Here is a 15,475-nt window from a genome sequence, read left to right as displayed (position 1 = left end):
GTATGTCCACGTCTTCGTATAGCCTCCATAGGTCATAATTTAAACTATATTTTTCGGATTTTTTTTTTGAAAAATTTCAAATTTCTTCCAAATGGTGGAGGATATCAAATTCGGTCTGGGCGACCTTTTTATAACCCCCATGAGTAGTGAAATTTAACATTCGAGCGAGTTCCAGGTAAAATTTCAAATGACAGTAAAATCGGTCGAAATTTTTTTTTATTTAGTTAGCACAAATATCGAAAAGCACACGATATCCTTATATTGGACCTGTAACTAAAACGGCCATACACTTCTGATTTTTTTTTTTTTTTTTTTTTTTTTTTGAGTGAGAGATTTTAAATTTAACGAATTCAGAATGGTCATAAGGGGCCTATAACAATGCGTCTACCCACATGCATAGGAACATTAAAACCAAATAAAAAACAAACTACCGCATAATGGGAAGTGCTGTTCTCATCGGCTAATAAAATAATAGGCAATGACATGTTAGGTTGATTTTTTTTATGGAAATGGCTCTCAGAAAGTTTTTGCATAATCAAGCCCAATATAACATCCACATGTTATTTTGGAATAGTTTTCAACTGACTAATTTCGTGTTATTTTAACATTTTATATTGTATGACTTCAGTATTTTCTTAATACTTCTGAAAAGATACATACGACATCTGCTGATCCGAATTTTTCGATGAGCACTCAATCGTCTTTATATTCATTAGTCTAAATATTCATTAATCTGTTATACGAAGGCTATACCACAGCAGATAGACATATTTATTATTTTTTTTTTTTTTTGCCAAGGACATTAAAACTACAACTATCATATTTCAGCCAAAAATATTGTTCAGAATTCGTAATACCTTTACTGAGGCTGGGATCGAAATGGATTATTTGCGAACTTGAACTTACATACATTGTCTAAACATTGTCTAAACTGAACTAAAAAGGTATACACCATATATTTGTAGGACATACACCAAATATTTGTTACTGTTACTGGAAAGTAATACAAAATATCTGCAGAAAACATTAAAAATTAAAGTTTAAAATTTCTATAAACTCAGAACACTAATTTAAAATTTTGAATACTAATTACTTACAAATATATACAAACGATTTATATTTTTTTTTAAATGTTAAAATAATGGATTATAACCATTAAATAATATTTCTTCTCGGCGGTTTTAGTATTTACAAACTATTTATTAAGAGAAGACCACGGATAAACTTTTTGCTTAAACGTTTTTATCGCTGGAAAACTCCTGCTTAGCGAATTGGAAGAGTTTGCAAAAATCTACTAGTTTTTTTTTTTTTTTTTTGTTTTTTTGAAGTCATAAAGTTTTGGAACAGTGCTATAGTGAAACGAAACTTTGTATTTTCTCTAGTTTGATATTTCGTTTTGTTCTTCCTTCATTTAACTGGAATTATTATTTGGCTTAAAAAAATAGAAATTCCAAAAAAAATTATCCTTCGAGCCGGATTTGAACCAGCGACCTATGGATGCCTGCTTCTTTCGACTGTGTTATCACATCTCGAAGCGAATTCTCTCTACAGTCCACCGCTCTACCAACTGAGCTATCGAAGGTATGCTCTTGTTACCGTCAATTGGACTATTTTCGGAATCTATTCAATGTGTCACACATTGACTAAAATTATGCAAACTCAACACGAAAGTATGGGAAAATGTTAGGCACCAGCAAATTAATGTGGGGTGCAAAAAAATAACGATTCTTCAGATTTTTGACGAAAGGTATTGAAAGCCAATGTCAAAAAATCTGAAAAACGAAAAAAAAATCAAAAATAGCACTTGCTTGGTAGGCATTCGTGTTAGTGTGCCGTGTGTGTGTGTGTGTTTATGGCTTTGTTTGTTTGTTGGTGTGCTCTGGCATTCGCTGATTGATGGCATTTGCAAGTTGGCCGAACGAGTGTTTGTTCGACACGTTTTTATTTGCTTTGCGTTAACAGTTTGTTTGTTTGTCGGGTTATCGTATCGGCACCAAACAGACCATGTGTGGTGATTCGTGTGTGTGTGTGTGCGTTTTATCAGTGTCATTCATCAATTACGATAATTCCCATTCAATACTGAGCGCAAAGTAATAACAACAAAAGAAAACAAAACAATAGCAGTTTGTTATTGTGGCTATTGTTTTTGCATTTTCTACAGTCAGTTGGGTATGTTTAAGACACTCCGCTACAATTGATTATTAGACGCCAAGAAGCTAAAGAAAATCAGCGGCAACAACAAAATGACAACAGCAACAACAACACCAATGATGAAAGCAATACGATAATTTCCAACAAAAGAAACTCAAAACACCAAAAACACTTTGAATTTGGAATATGTCAAGATATTCATCACAACAATAACAACAACAAAAAATAACAAGAAAACAATAACATCAGTCGACGAATATAATAGCAAAAAAAGGGCAAATGCTGAACAGAAGTAGCACTGAACAGAATGGCAACAACAGGCAGACATACATACATACCTACGTACATAGATACTACCATACGACGCTTTAATTATTAATAGAGTAAACGAATATTTAATCTGCAGTCGTATCGTTAGCTGGTATTATTGCTGCTATTGCTTGCTATGAAGTAGTCAGCTACAAAAAAACAGCAACAACTACATCAGGCAGCACCAACAAATGTTGTTGTTACATAGCAAAGCCAAATGAAAGTTGTAACTCAACGACGAAGGATTACACTCGAAAACATTGGACTGTTGATTCAATGGCGATATTATGTTGGACAGGTCACTGTTTAGAAACCCCAGTGACACTAGAGGTCTTTAAAATACCACTATTTCCCAATGGCATCCTCCTGATTCCATTTATTTCGAGCATATTGAGAATATTTTTCAATCGATTTTGCTTAACATTTATATTGATGTTTTTTGGGGGATACGAAACCTTTCGACAAAAGATATTTAATATAAGTATAGGCTGATCAAATAAATATATATTTAATATCCTATATATGGGCGCTACTCCGAAACATTACTCAACATTGACATTTTCTACGAAGAGAAAATATTGAAAAATATGACCAAGATCCTTGAAGGATCTAAAATAAGACTTATATTTATATAGGGGCTAAACCGAAACTTATTTTGACTTGCTACGATCCCGGATTTTGAAACTTAATTTTTTAAAAAGGACCAAAAGTATCCATTTGGTGACTCGATTGAGGGTTAAAATTTTCTACCAACATAATCCTCGTATTAGTAGCAATAATATTGCCAAAGACACTATATACCCTAACTGCAAGAACTCGAAAAAATCTTAATCTGAAAATTTAAAAAAAAATGTGATTGAAGAAGGAACTTGTTCGCACTACTAACGTTACTTTGTGGTGTAAACTTTTAACGCCAAAAAAAAAAAAATCTACAGAAATTTTTCTGTAATCATTTTGTATTTTTTATATGGCTAAAGAGGATATCATTTGATACAGCCAAAACATGTCTCATCAAAATAACGGTTTTAGACCATAGGTCTCTTAGGGCCAAATCCGTTTCAGGACATTTGGAGTCGATCTATCGTCGTCCGCCTGTCTGTCTGGCTGGTGCGCACTATAACTCTCGAAGGGAGTATCCTATTTGATCCAAACGTAATATTATTGTCAAATTTAGATCGAGTTCGAAGATGGGCAATATCGGTTCACTCATTCTGGTACCTCCTTCAAAAAATGTCTACATTTTCAAAGAAAATAATTTACTGCGCATAAAGTGAAAGAAATATCCGATTTTGCCCCAACTTTGCGAATCCTAATATTTTCATCAGTGCCTAATATTTAGATCAGGTGCAAAAAACCGACAATATCGGTCCACTCGATCAAGTACCTCCTCCACAAAAGGTCAACATTTTGAATAATTAAAACTCTTATCAACTGTGATGTAAGTGTCTAATGGTCCTCAAATTACAAACATCACAATAGTTTTCCTAATCCAAGGTCCGGTGCTAAGATGGAATATATCGGTCCACTCTTTCTGGTATCTTCCCCACAAAGAGTCAAAACTTTCATTCAAATGAATGGGTAATTTATCGAAATTTATGATTTCGCGTAAAATTGGATATACAGGGTAAGATGAAAACACTGCAACCAACTTCAGACTGCTGTCATTTGTCAAAGAAGTGACTTGATCGAAACCCGCGTCGCAGTGGCTGAAAAATGGCTCGTGAGCTGACCATATCGCAATATTCATTCGGCAAATATTGAAAAATGAGCTCGGGGTAAAGCCATTGAAATTCCAAAAAGTGCAAGAACTAACACTGCAGCAGAAAGAAAATAGACTCAAAAGAGCTAAAGAGTTGCTTCGCTTAGCCGAAAGTGGTAAACTGGCGGATTTGGTTTTCTCCGTTGAGAAAACATTCATTGTCCAGCAGTTTGTAAACAAACAAAGAGGTCAGCTGAAAATGTGAACCTTTGGTCGGCCACCAGAACGCAGGCGCCAGTCATGATGATGGTGTGGGCCGCCATAATAGCCGTGGTATCAGAATAAATGCCGAATATTATCGCGAAAATATGCTGGAGGGTGTATTAAAGCTTTGGGCACGCAAACATTTTGGCCACAGTCCCTGGACATTCCAACAGGACTTAGCACCATCGCACTCAGCATGCGCCACCCAACAATGGTAACAAAATGAGGTTCATCGCTTCATTTCCAGCGCACAATGGCCACCAAAATGTCCGGATACCAATCCGTTGGACTATTGTGTCTGGAGTATTTTGGAAAGCAAGGTTGGCACTAAAAAATACCAAAGTGTCGATCACCTCAAGCAAGCGCTTCGCCGGAAATGGGCCAAAATACCGCAGAGCAACATTCGGGCAGCGTGTGGTTGTGGTTTCATTGGCCGTTTGAAGGCCATAATTCGTGCCAAAGTTGACCAATTCAAACAAATCTAAACTTATTGTAAAATGTGATTCTATTTCCGATATTTTTTGCTTTCATTCAATAAAATTAAAAAAAAAAAATATGGCGTTTGGCTTTGTTGCTGTTTTTTCTATCTTACCCTGTAAACGTTCGATTTCCTTTTAATTTTATTCATGCCAATATTTTTATCTGTATTAGGTGAAGTATAAAAATGGAATACTTCGTTCCGCTATATCTGTTTTATCACGCATATTTCCACATTTTCCAAATATTTTCACATATCTCAGGAAGTAGGAATTGGTCGATGTAATCCAAATCTGAAACGCTGTAATGTTTTTTTAACAGTCTTAGGTATGAATTTTTCAATATTGTCCAACTGCTTCGGAACCTCCCTGAAGGCAGGGGGTATACATTTTTCGGCAAAACCGTCTGGTACTATTTTACTTGTTTTTCACATGGTACAATAAGGAGGTAGGACAGCTTCATAAAACTACAGAAATACAGCCCTGAGGCTATTCCCGCTTCCTGTCAGAATTATTCAAAATCATAGGCAACAAGTTGTTTTCATTTATTTTATATTTTTTGTTCCTTTCTAAAATGAGTCAAACAGCCCGAAAGACTAATGGAATACCTGGATGTTCTCTCAAAAATATAATCCAAAGTGTTCAATCTTTCAATTTCATGGCAAATCTGATTAATATTATTAATGCGCGCCCCGCAATTTAAGTTTCTTCCAATCATTGTTTTTGAAAATATTTTGTTTTTATTTTTCAAAACAACAAATACATACACAAAATTGGCAGAAGTCGGGCACACTTAGAAAAAAATTGTAATCAGCTGGGAGCTTTACCTTACCTTTTTATTGTACCATGGTTTTTCACAATGTTATATACAAAATTTTATCACGACAATTTTCGAGTGTATCTGGATGTCATTACCTTCTCCCCAGCATTTAGCCGTTCAAATGTTCACACAGATAGGTATGCTATTGTGGTAGTCAACTTCGTGGCACGACGAGCATTTTACAAAAAAACGAATGGTTATCTCTGCAAAACTTGTAGAAAATTGTATAGAGAAAATTGTATACATTTTTAACACCCATCCCATTTCCCAACTTCCAACCAACCTCTCGCCGTGGGCCACATAGATTCAGGAATTCATTTACAGCGAACAACTAAACTCGACTATTACTGCCGACATGCAGTGCAGCATGTTTTGGGTGGGGGAGGAGGAGTGAAAAAAGGAATTGCTGGAAATATTAAATTTCCAAACTGAAAATAACGAATGACCCCAAAGGTGAATCTATTAGTAATTGACCTTTAGGATTCACAAGCCGCAAGCGGTGTTTTGAATTACTTGTAGGACGAGTCTGTGGAACCCCCTCTCTTGCACTACGTCCCTTTAGATGCCTTCAATGGTCTTTTACTTGGATACATTGGAGAATAGACGACGAACATAAAGTTTGTCTGTTGTAATTTATGTACAAATTACGGCTTCTGGTATTTGTTGGAATCACATGGAGGAGTAACAAACAACGACAGCAACAACAAACCAAGCTATCTTATGGTGATGTAAAAACGACACAAGGCGCTTTATGGATTTTTTGTATGGATTTAACACGATTGTATGTGTGTAGATGTATGTTTACACACACACATTCGTACATACTGCTCTCGCAGTCATCTCTCCTCCAAGCTATGGGGAATAGCAGTAATTGTTGCAAGACTTTCTAGACAACATCATTTTATTGTAATGTTGCCATAGTTTTTACAGGGTGAGATTGAAAAACTGAACAAAGTCCAACGCCATAATTTTTACATTTTCTTTTTATTTTTATTGAATGAAAACAAAAAATGTCGGAAATAGCATCAAAATTTAGAATAAGTTTAGATTTGTTCGAATTGGTCACCTTTTGGCACGAATTATGGCCCTTAAACGGCCAAAGAAGCCGTCATACGCTGCCCGTATGTTGCTCTGAGGTATTTTGGCCCATTCCCGGCGAAGCGCTTGCTTGAGGTGATCGACACTTTGGTATTTTTTAGTGCCAACCTTGCTTTCCAAAATACTCCAGACACAATAGTCCAACGGAGATTTTGGTGGCCATTGTGCGCTGGAAATGAAGAGAGGAACCTCATTTTGTAACCATTCTTGGGTGGCGCGTGCTGAGTGCGATGGTGCTGAGTCCTGTTGGAATGTCCAAGGTCTGCGGCCAAATTGATTGCGTGCCCCAGGCTTTAATACACCCTCCAGAATATTTTCGAGATAATATTTTGCATTTATTCTGATGCCACGGTCGATTAATACGAGCGAAGAGCGACCACCGAAACCGGCGCTTAAGTTCTAGTGGCCAACAGAGGGTGCACATTATCAGCTGACCTATTTGGTGAGTAAACACGACCTTTTTGTTTGTTTACAAACTGTTGAACAACGAATGTTTTCTCATCGGAGAAAACCAAATTCGAAAGTTCACCACTTTCGGCCAAGCGAAGCAGCTCTTTTGAGTCTATTTTCCCATTTTTCATTATTTTCCGAATGGAATATTGTGATATGTTCAGCTCACGAGCCATTTTCCGGCAACTGCGACGCGGGTTGTGATCAAGTCGCTTCTTTACTTTTCGAACCATTGCTGCTGATGTTGCTGTTTTTTTTTTCGTCCACCTCCTTGATGTCGGGCTACGCTACCAGTGTCACGGCAACGAGCGATTTTACGAGACACAAAAGATTTATTCACATTTAAATGCCGGAGTGCTCTAACGAAAGCTACTTGTGGTTTTTCAGCCAAATATAAAATTCTGGAAAATTCTCACCAAAATGCTTTTGTGCGCTTGCAAACAATATAATAAGCTGTCACTGGAATAATTTTAACAGCTGTCGGACGAGTGGCTTAGCAATGACAGCAGTTTTTTCATCTCACTCTGTACATGGATAGACGTAGAAATTATCTTCTCAGACTGCTTTAGTCTACACCCGACAAGACTTTCGAAAATCAATAAAATCGTCCGTACCAGTTTTTCAGTGCCTATCGTAGAGAGCTATAGTAACAACATTCTCAAGCAAATGTCAAATATCATTTCTATCCACTTTGAACCCAAACAGCCAAATTTCAGTGATTGCAGATTAAAATTGTGACTGAGACTTTTGAAATACAGAAAATTAGGAGGTACCCTTGCATGGATTCTCATTCGAAAAATGGGTCTATATTGAAATTTCGGGGAATTAAGGGCTTCTATTCACTAAGAATCCAAAATGTCAAATTTGTAACAATTCTAACAAACACGAGGTACCATTCCATGAGAACCATACCTAAACTTGGTTTTACCTAACCCATTGTCAGTGTTTTCATTCTGTAAAGAGATTTCAATGTACTTCGTCTTTAAGACTTTTCAATACTAATAATCGATTTATCAAAAGTCAAATTACGTACTGCTAAGATAAAATCTAAGAAATCATAATTTTACGCCTGTGATTCTTACTCAATTTCACGGGAAGAAAAAAATGTTATCCACATTTGATTAATTTGCAGGATTTACTTCCATCTTTTCTTAATTTCGCAAACATATGGCAACACTGTTCATGTACTGCGGCGGATGTTGTTGCCTTCGCCCACAAACCAAACAACGACGAAACGAATGTGAGGGAATGTTCGCAACGAATGAACCGAATTTCATACAAATCAAATGACACTGTAATAAATTTTATGTGATTTGCACGAGTGAGTGTTCCGTACTTCTCTCCCTGATGCTCAGTTTTTTGTTGTTGTAGCTCCTGCTGATGTTATTGTAATTCCTTGCTGCCGTTGCTGTCTTTGTTGTTGGTTTTTGCTGTCAAATATTGCACGTTATAAATCTTAAGTTGTGCATGAAATTTGTTTATGAATTTTTTTCTGTGGGGGATTTATATTCGTTCGTGTATTCGTTCCGTCCGCCCGTTACTTCATTTGCCAAAATTGCAAAGAAGCAAAATAAATATCAATAAAACCAAGGCATAGCAGAAAAGAAAAACCGTCCGCAATGAGTTGACACTTTAGTTGCGGGTATTGACGATAGCGTGATTTACTTGGCAGCTACAGTTGCTGGGAAAATCAAAGCATTTGCCAAAACCTCTCTGAATATGGGAAAATTTCGGGTATGGGAAAATATGAAAAATAAAAAAAACCTATAGCAATAAATTTTAAAATAAATTTCATGGTATTTAATTTCCATAAAATTTAGGTATTTTTTCTTGTCTAAAGAGTGATTCAAAACATTACGTAGCATTAGGAGTACTTAAATAAATTTAGTTAATGATTACTGGACCCCAGTAATGTTTGGGAAATTTATTTCGTTGTACGTTCCTGATCACTCTGGTACTTCTAAATGAAATCAAGTATAATCTAAGCTAGGACTTCTTCAAATAAAGGTATAATTACCTATTAGACCAAAGGAAGTCGTATTGTGTGATTTTAAACGTTTTACCGGGCCAAGAGCATATTTACCTAGAGGTCATCCTCCTAATATACTATAATATATCGCTGAGCGGATTGGCTGCAGGGAAAATATACTCCGAAATGAAAAATACCTCCGAAATGAAAACATGGGGGTTATACGAATATAATTTGTGTCTTAGGCTGTAGTAACGGTTCCGATCTTTATATTCGAAATTTGAAACAATTCCTGTGAATAATGTCGCAACAATCATGAAAATACCGAATATCTACTAAAACGTGGACCTATTTTGACAATTCTCTTCTAGGGGGTAATTTACTCAGAAGAAACTCTTTGAGTGGATTTTAAGACAATTCCAATGAAAAAATTGGCTGAAATCATAAAAATACCGAATATCAGGGTTACCGTTAGAAAATTCTTTTCTAGGAGATAAAGTACTCACAATGAGCTCCTTGTGTGGGTTTTCAGACAATCTGGATAAAAATCTGGATGAAAATGGATGAAAAATCTGGATAAAATCATAAAAATACCGGCTATCGGCGGCCACCGTTATATGGGGGCTATACAATATCGGACCTTGCCTGTAGACAAAAGACAGATCTGTATAAAATTTTAGGTCCCTACCTTAATTTGTTTATTAATTTGTTTAGTCTTCGAATTTTACGCTGATCAAGAATATTTATATTTTATTGGGTCTAAAATTATTATTACGAAGAGTTACGAACGGAATGACGAACTTAAAATACCCTCCATACTATTTATACAAAAACTCAAGCAATATCTGAACAAGAATTAAACATAGCGTAAATCTACGCAAAAACCCGCACCATTACCTATCCAATAAGGGGCTTGAACTTATTCTACGTCATTCCCAAACTAATATCCTGGCATATTCCCAACTAACATCCTTTAGATTGATACCAGGATCCTACTTGAACTTGAAGAAAATATGAATGAGAAAAAGTTGGACAAGAAAACAAGCTATAGCTCCCGTCAGGGCTAGGTGACCACTTTTACTTGTTTTTCCTTTTTCTAACCCAGAAAAGAAAAATGCTATTCAAATATAAAATAACACAAAACGAATAGTTACCTATTGGAAATAACGATCTTGGCATAAAACCTTATTAATGACCTCCAGAACCTGAAATAGAGAAGGAGAGATAAATATTGATATATAAACCAAATTTTCAGTTTGACTATATTTTTATACCCTCAGGCATATGGCCTCATCGAAATAACCCTGGGCCTCTTTGGACCAAATCCATTTCAAAACATTTGGAATCGATCTAAGGGTGTACATCCGTCTTGCCGATTTGTAATATCATTGTCGAACTTAGATCGAGTTAGGAGATGGGCAATATCGGTCCACTCCTGGTTTCTCCCCCACCAACATTAACAATTTTCATAGAAAATAATTGAGTTCATAGAACAAGAAAAGGTCATCCTATTTAATTCACTTTTTGGAAATTCTAATCCGAAATCCGAAAACGGGTAATATCGGCTCACTTCATCAAGTACATCCCACACAAAGGTTCAAAATCTTCAATAAGCATAACTTTTATAAAATGTAAAATAAGAGTCCGATTTTCTTCTTCAAATTTCGCACATCTATACTCCCACTCCTTTTGTAGCTCCCCCGCAACGGGTCAAAATTTTGAAAAATAATATTTCTTATAAATGCGAAATAAGCATCCGTTTCTCCCAAATTTTCACACATCCCAATATTTCTACTAACACAAGATCTTATATAAAGATGGGATATATCGGTCCACTCCTTCCGGTACCTCTCCCACAACGGCTTAACATTTTGAATGGCCAAAAAACTCATGAAGCGCGAAATGAGTATTCGATTCCTTTCAAACTCGACACATCCCCATATTTCTATCAACACAGGCTCTGTTGTGAATATGGTAGATCTCAGTCCACCCTTTCTTGTACCTCCCCAAAAGGTCTACATTTTGAATAACAAAAAATAATCATAAAATCCAAATTGAGTATCTAATTCTAAGAAAATATGTGGTGTGAAGATGGAATACATAGGACCACTTCTTCTTGTACATCCCCCCAATAATATTCGAAATACGCTTCCGATTCATTCTAAGCTTCACGCTTTCCAGTCGATATAGGCCAGATCTGGCGCCATGTACCGACCGACCAACCGACCGACGGATACTTGTTAATTTGTTTTTCTACTATTTTTATATTTTTCCTCTTTTTAAACCAATTTTAAAATATTTATGAAATTATTCAAAAGGCAGTGGAGATAAATATATATTTAAGAAAAGGGTCAAATTTTGGACACCAAAAAGTAGAAAGGTTTCATGGTGATTACTTTTCTCAGTGGGTGGGAGTTTCCCTAACAAGGACAACCGCTAGGAGAACAACTGTTTCCGGAAGAAAAAGAAGTAAGCGAAGGCAGCTGTAGAGCAGAGCCGACCATGTAATACTTTTCAACACCATTAACCCTTTAGACTAAAATGAACGAAATCCTTCAAAGTACTGGCATACATAAATGGACTGCTTTAATACCATTCATTTAGTTCTCAAGCGATTAAAAGTAATGATACATTCCTTTTTTTAAGGTCATTGTGGTCATTATTATATTACTACGTTTGAACATGGCCGGATCCACAAGATAAAGCCAAAGTGGCAATTTCTTTATATTTAAATTCCTGTCTATAATCTGCTATATCTCCGATTTTAGACTATAAAGGTCTACGAAATCAGCTTTAATGTAAAAATCAGATGGGCCACTTTATATAAAGCAACCTTCAGTATTACAATTCGTAAACTATTATCGGAAAACCATCCAAAATGGTAGACTTCTGTCATGTCATAAACTCCAAACCCATGCAAAATGTCATTTTTGTAGAGCGACTTCAAAATCAGAGAAAATTCAAATTTTCAAGGTTTTGCAAACTTTTTGGTCAAGGAATCTGTGAGTTGCAAGAACGAGGACGAGAAACATACGTGCTGAATCCTGCATACCGGCAAGGCTTCTGAGAGACACAAAATAGTGGTTAAACGACTATTGAGAACATCCGTTTTTACCATTTCATACAGGATAATCTACTACTGTAAACCACTTGTGCCTCATTCTATCTCTTGAGTCTACGCAAAGCCCATTTCGAATGCTATAAGGACTTCTATCGGATTTAGAATTGTTGATATGCAAACAACTGATTAGATACATAATCATCTCCATATTTGCTGTTTGTCCACTATTTGAAAAATCAGAAATAGGATTTAACCAGCATGCCTGGGGATGGTATCAACGATCGTAAATTACAGATTTTTGAGAATATAATGGTGGAATAATGTTTATAAATCTGGGATGTACGGAACCACATACCTAAGAAACCTCATGAGCAAACCGGATTTACAAAAGCTACGAGGTGAAGCATTTCTCGATGGACCATGGAAGGTAAAACTTATTACAAATCGTGGTAAATCGAACTGGTTATTTTAAAATTATCTTGTGGTTACTAGAAGTCTATTCATAAGTACTTTTGTAACGACTTTTAGTAGCCAAAGTCAATAAATAATACTTCTTTAATCAACTTTTAGTCGCCACAGAACAACTCCTCAATTTGTGCGACATGCACTTCATAAAATAATGGGTTGGAAGACGGTTCTGACTTTGAGTTTGTCTCTAGTAGATCTCTGTTATCGCCAATCTTTTAATTGAATATACCTAGAAAAGTTTATGTAATTTTGATATATTGACTTTTTTGTATTTTCAAAAACTCACCGAAGCTTAGTCTTTAGCCTATGAATTTTTCAGATACATTCAGATATGGGGATATTAAATAAAAAACTTATTGTTGTACATCGAATGAATGCTATATTTTATGATATTGTAAATTTCACTGGCACACATCCATGACTTATAATTTTAGTGAGGTGGGAATCTTATTTTCGCATAACCTAATGCTTCGGAATAAATTCCATGATTTCCATTTAGTTCCACGAATATTTTCGATGTTTTTTTTACATTTCTTATTTTGATATCCATCAACTACGGCCACAAAACACAATATTCACTTAATGCTTAAAGCTCTTCACATTAAGCGAATGATAGGAATGAAGTATGAACAGCAAACAAAAAAAATTCAATGATAAGACAGTCAGCCAGCCAGCCAGCTCCTTTTGCAATACAGACGTCGCGGCCGGACAAAAACACAGATCGTCGTAAATGCTGTTTCGTCGATAATCACGTTCCAGTTTCAGGGATGGTGGCTAAAGCATTTTTGCAAACAATGGCCAAAACCTCATCAGCTACAGCCAATTAAAATTATTCAGGCGGCAGCATATTGCTTGGGGCCTGTTGTTTTTGTGTTTCGCGTATTTTTGCATCGAGGGGGTGAGATAGTGGTGATACATACCTACCTACTTTCGATGCATATCTCGAGGGCAAACATGAAATGGGGGAAACTTTTGGCAACAAACTCAATTATTATTCTGAATGACCTGGGAAGGGAAATAATTAGTCGGATTTCTGAGTTGAAATGATATTTGGGGTCCTTCTTGAGTTATAATAATATAATCCAATTTGGAGAATGATGGCAAAAGGAGATTTTAAATAATTCTCTTTTTGCCAAAACAAACTATAACATTAATAATGGGAAATGCGAATTCGTTGGGAAGGAGCTCAAGCATTTGTGATGTAACCAGTATTTTTTTAATTTTTCCTACTGAATATCTATACAAACCCTGGCTAAATTCCGTATTTTTGGTTTAGAATTCGGAAATTTGAAATGCAGTTTTTTAATGAAATTAAATAATAACGGGAATTGCTATTCTAAAATGGCGTTGCTGTGGTACAAAATAATGTACCCATGGAAATTAATGTTGAAGACCAATTGGTGTGAAGAGGCCTAAGAATTATATGAATAGTAGTTGTAGTAGTAGCTCAGAATTACTTGAATTAATTTTTTAATGTCCACTACCTGAATTAAAAAAAGATTTTTTTTTGAAATTAGTCTTCAATAAAACAGTGCTACAATTAAATGTATTAAAGTTTTGGGTGTGATTTATCAATCCAACGTTTCTAAATCTTTCTAGGCCAGATTTCTAAAATAACTTTAGTTTGTAAATTTACCTAGAAAGGTAATGTTATTGCAAATAATTCCAAAATCTAATTTTCGGGCAATAATCTTCATTCAAAGAGTATCGAAATGTTCGAGATCGCCATATTAATCTGTGTTTTTCGTTTTACTGTTTTATACCCTCTGCCATATGGCTACAGAGGGTATATATCATTTGATACGGCCAATACGTGCCTCATCGAAATAAGTGTTTTTGGACCCTAGGTCTCTTTGGACCAAATACGTTTTTTGAGGCTTTTGGAGTCGATCTAGCGATGTCCGGTCCGTCTGTCTGTCTGTCTGTCTGGTGCGCACGATAACTTTCGAAGGGAGTATCCGAAATTTGGTGCATCGTAATATTATTATCAAAATTAGATCGAGTTCAGAGATGGGCAATATCGGTCCTTCTGGAATCTCCTCCTCAAAAGGTCGAAATTTTCAAAAATAGTACTTCACTGCACACAAAGAGAAAGCATAGTCCGATTTTGATGCAATTTTGCAAAACTTAATATTTTTATGAGTGCTAGGTCAGGTGCGAAATGGACAATTGATCCACAAAGGGTCAACATTTTTTATAATTATATCTCTTTTAAAATGTGATGTAAGAGTCCGATTGACTTCAAATTACACACATCACAATACTTTTATTAACCCGTGGTCTGGTGTGAAGATAGAATATATCGGTCCACTCGATGTGGTACATTCCACAAGAGTCAAATTTTGGAAAAAACGCGAAATTAACATAAGATTTCTTTCGGACTTGGCACATCTCAAAATTTCATCTGTCATAAAAGTAGTAGAGATCGGACCATTACTTCTGGCAACTCAACCACAAGTTTTAAAAAGTAAAGGCTCAAAGAAAGCGAAATAAGCACCCAACTCTCTTTAAATTTCACTCACACAAACATTGTCGCTAACACAAGATCTGTTGTGAAGGTGACATACATATATCTGCGAACCCCATCTGGTAACTCACCCACAAAGAGTCGGAATTTATAATTATTTTATTTGTCATAACTTGTCAAACATGTCGGCGATTCCTTACAAATCTGAGATAAATATGGAATACATGATTTCGGGTAAAATTG

At 35.8% G+C, this 15,475-nt stretch overlaps 1 non-coding gene across 1 annotated transcript; it reads right to left on the bottom strand.

Annotated features, from left to right (window-relative positions):
- Positions 1 to 1,463: 1,463 nt before the first annotated feature.
- TRNAY-GUA (transfer RNA tyrosine (anticodon GUA)) lies at positions 1,464 to 1,582 on the bottom strand. The gene is made up of 2 exons: positions 1,546 to 1,582; positions 1,464 to 1,499 (listed from the first exon to the last, which is right to left on the bottom strand). It is a non-coding gene; the product is annotated as a tRNA-Tyr (tRNA).
- Between the last annotated feature and the right edge of the window lie 13,893 nt (positions 1,583 to 15,475).

The sequence above is a fragment of the Musca domestica genome, unplaced genomic scaffold (genome assembly GCF_030504385.1).
Source record: "Musca domestica strain aabys unplaced genomic scaffold, Musca_domestica.polishedcontigs.V.1.1 8, whole genome shotgun sequence".
Lineage (NCBI taxonomy): Eukaryota > Metazoa > Arthropoda > Insecta > Diptera > Muscidae > Musca > Musca domestica.
Note: the sequence above shows the minus strand (reverse complement) of the source record. Positions and strands in the feature narration are given on the sequence as shown.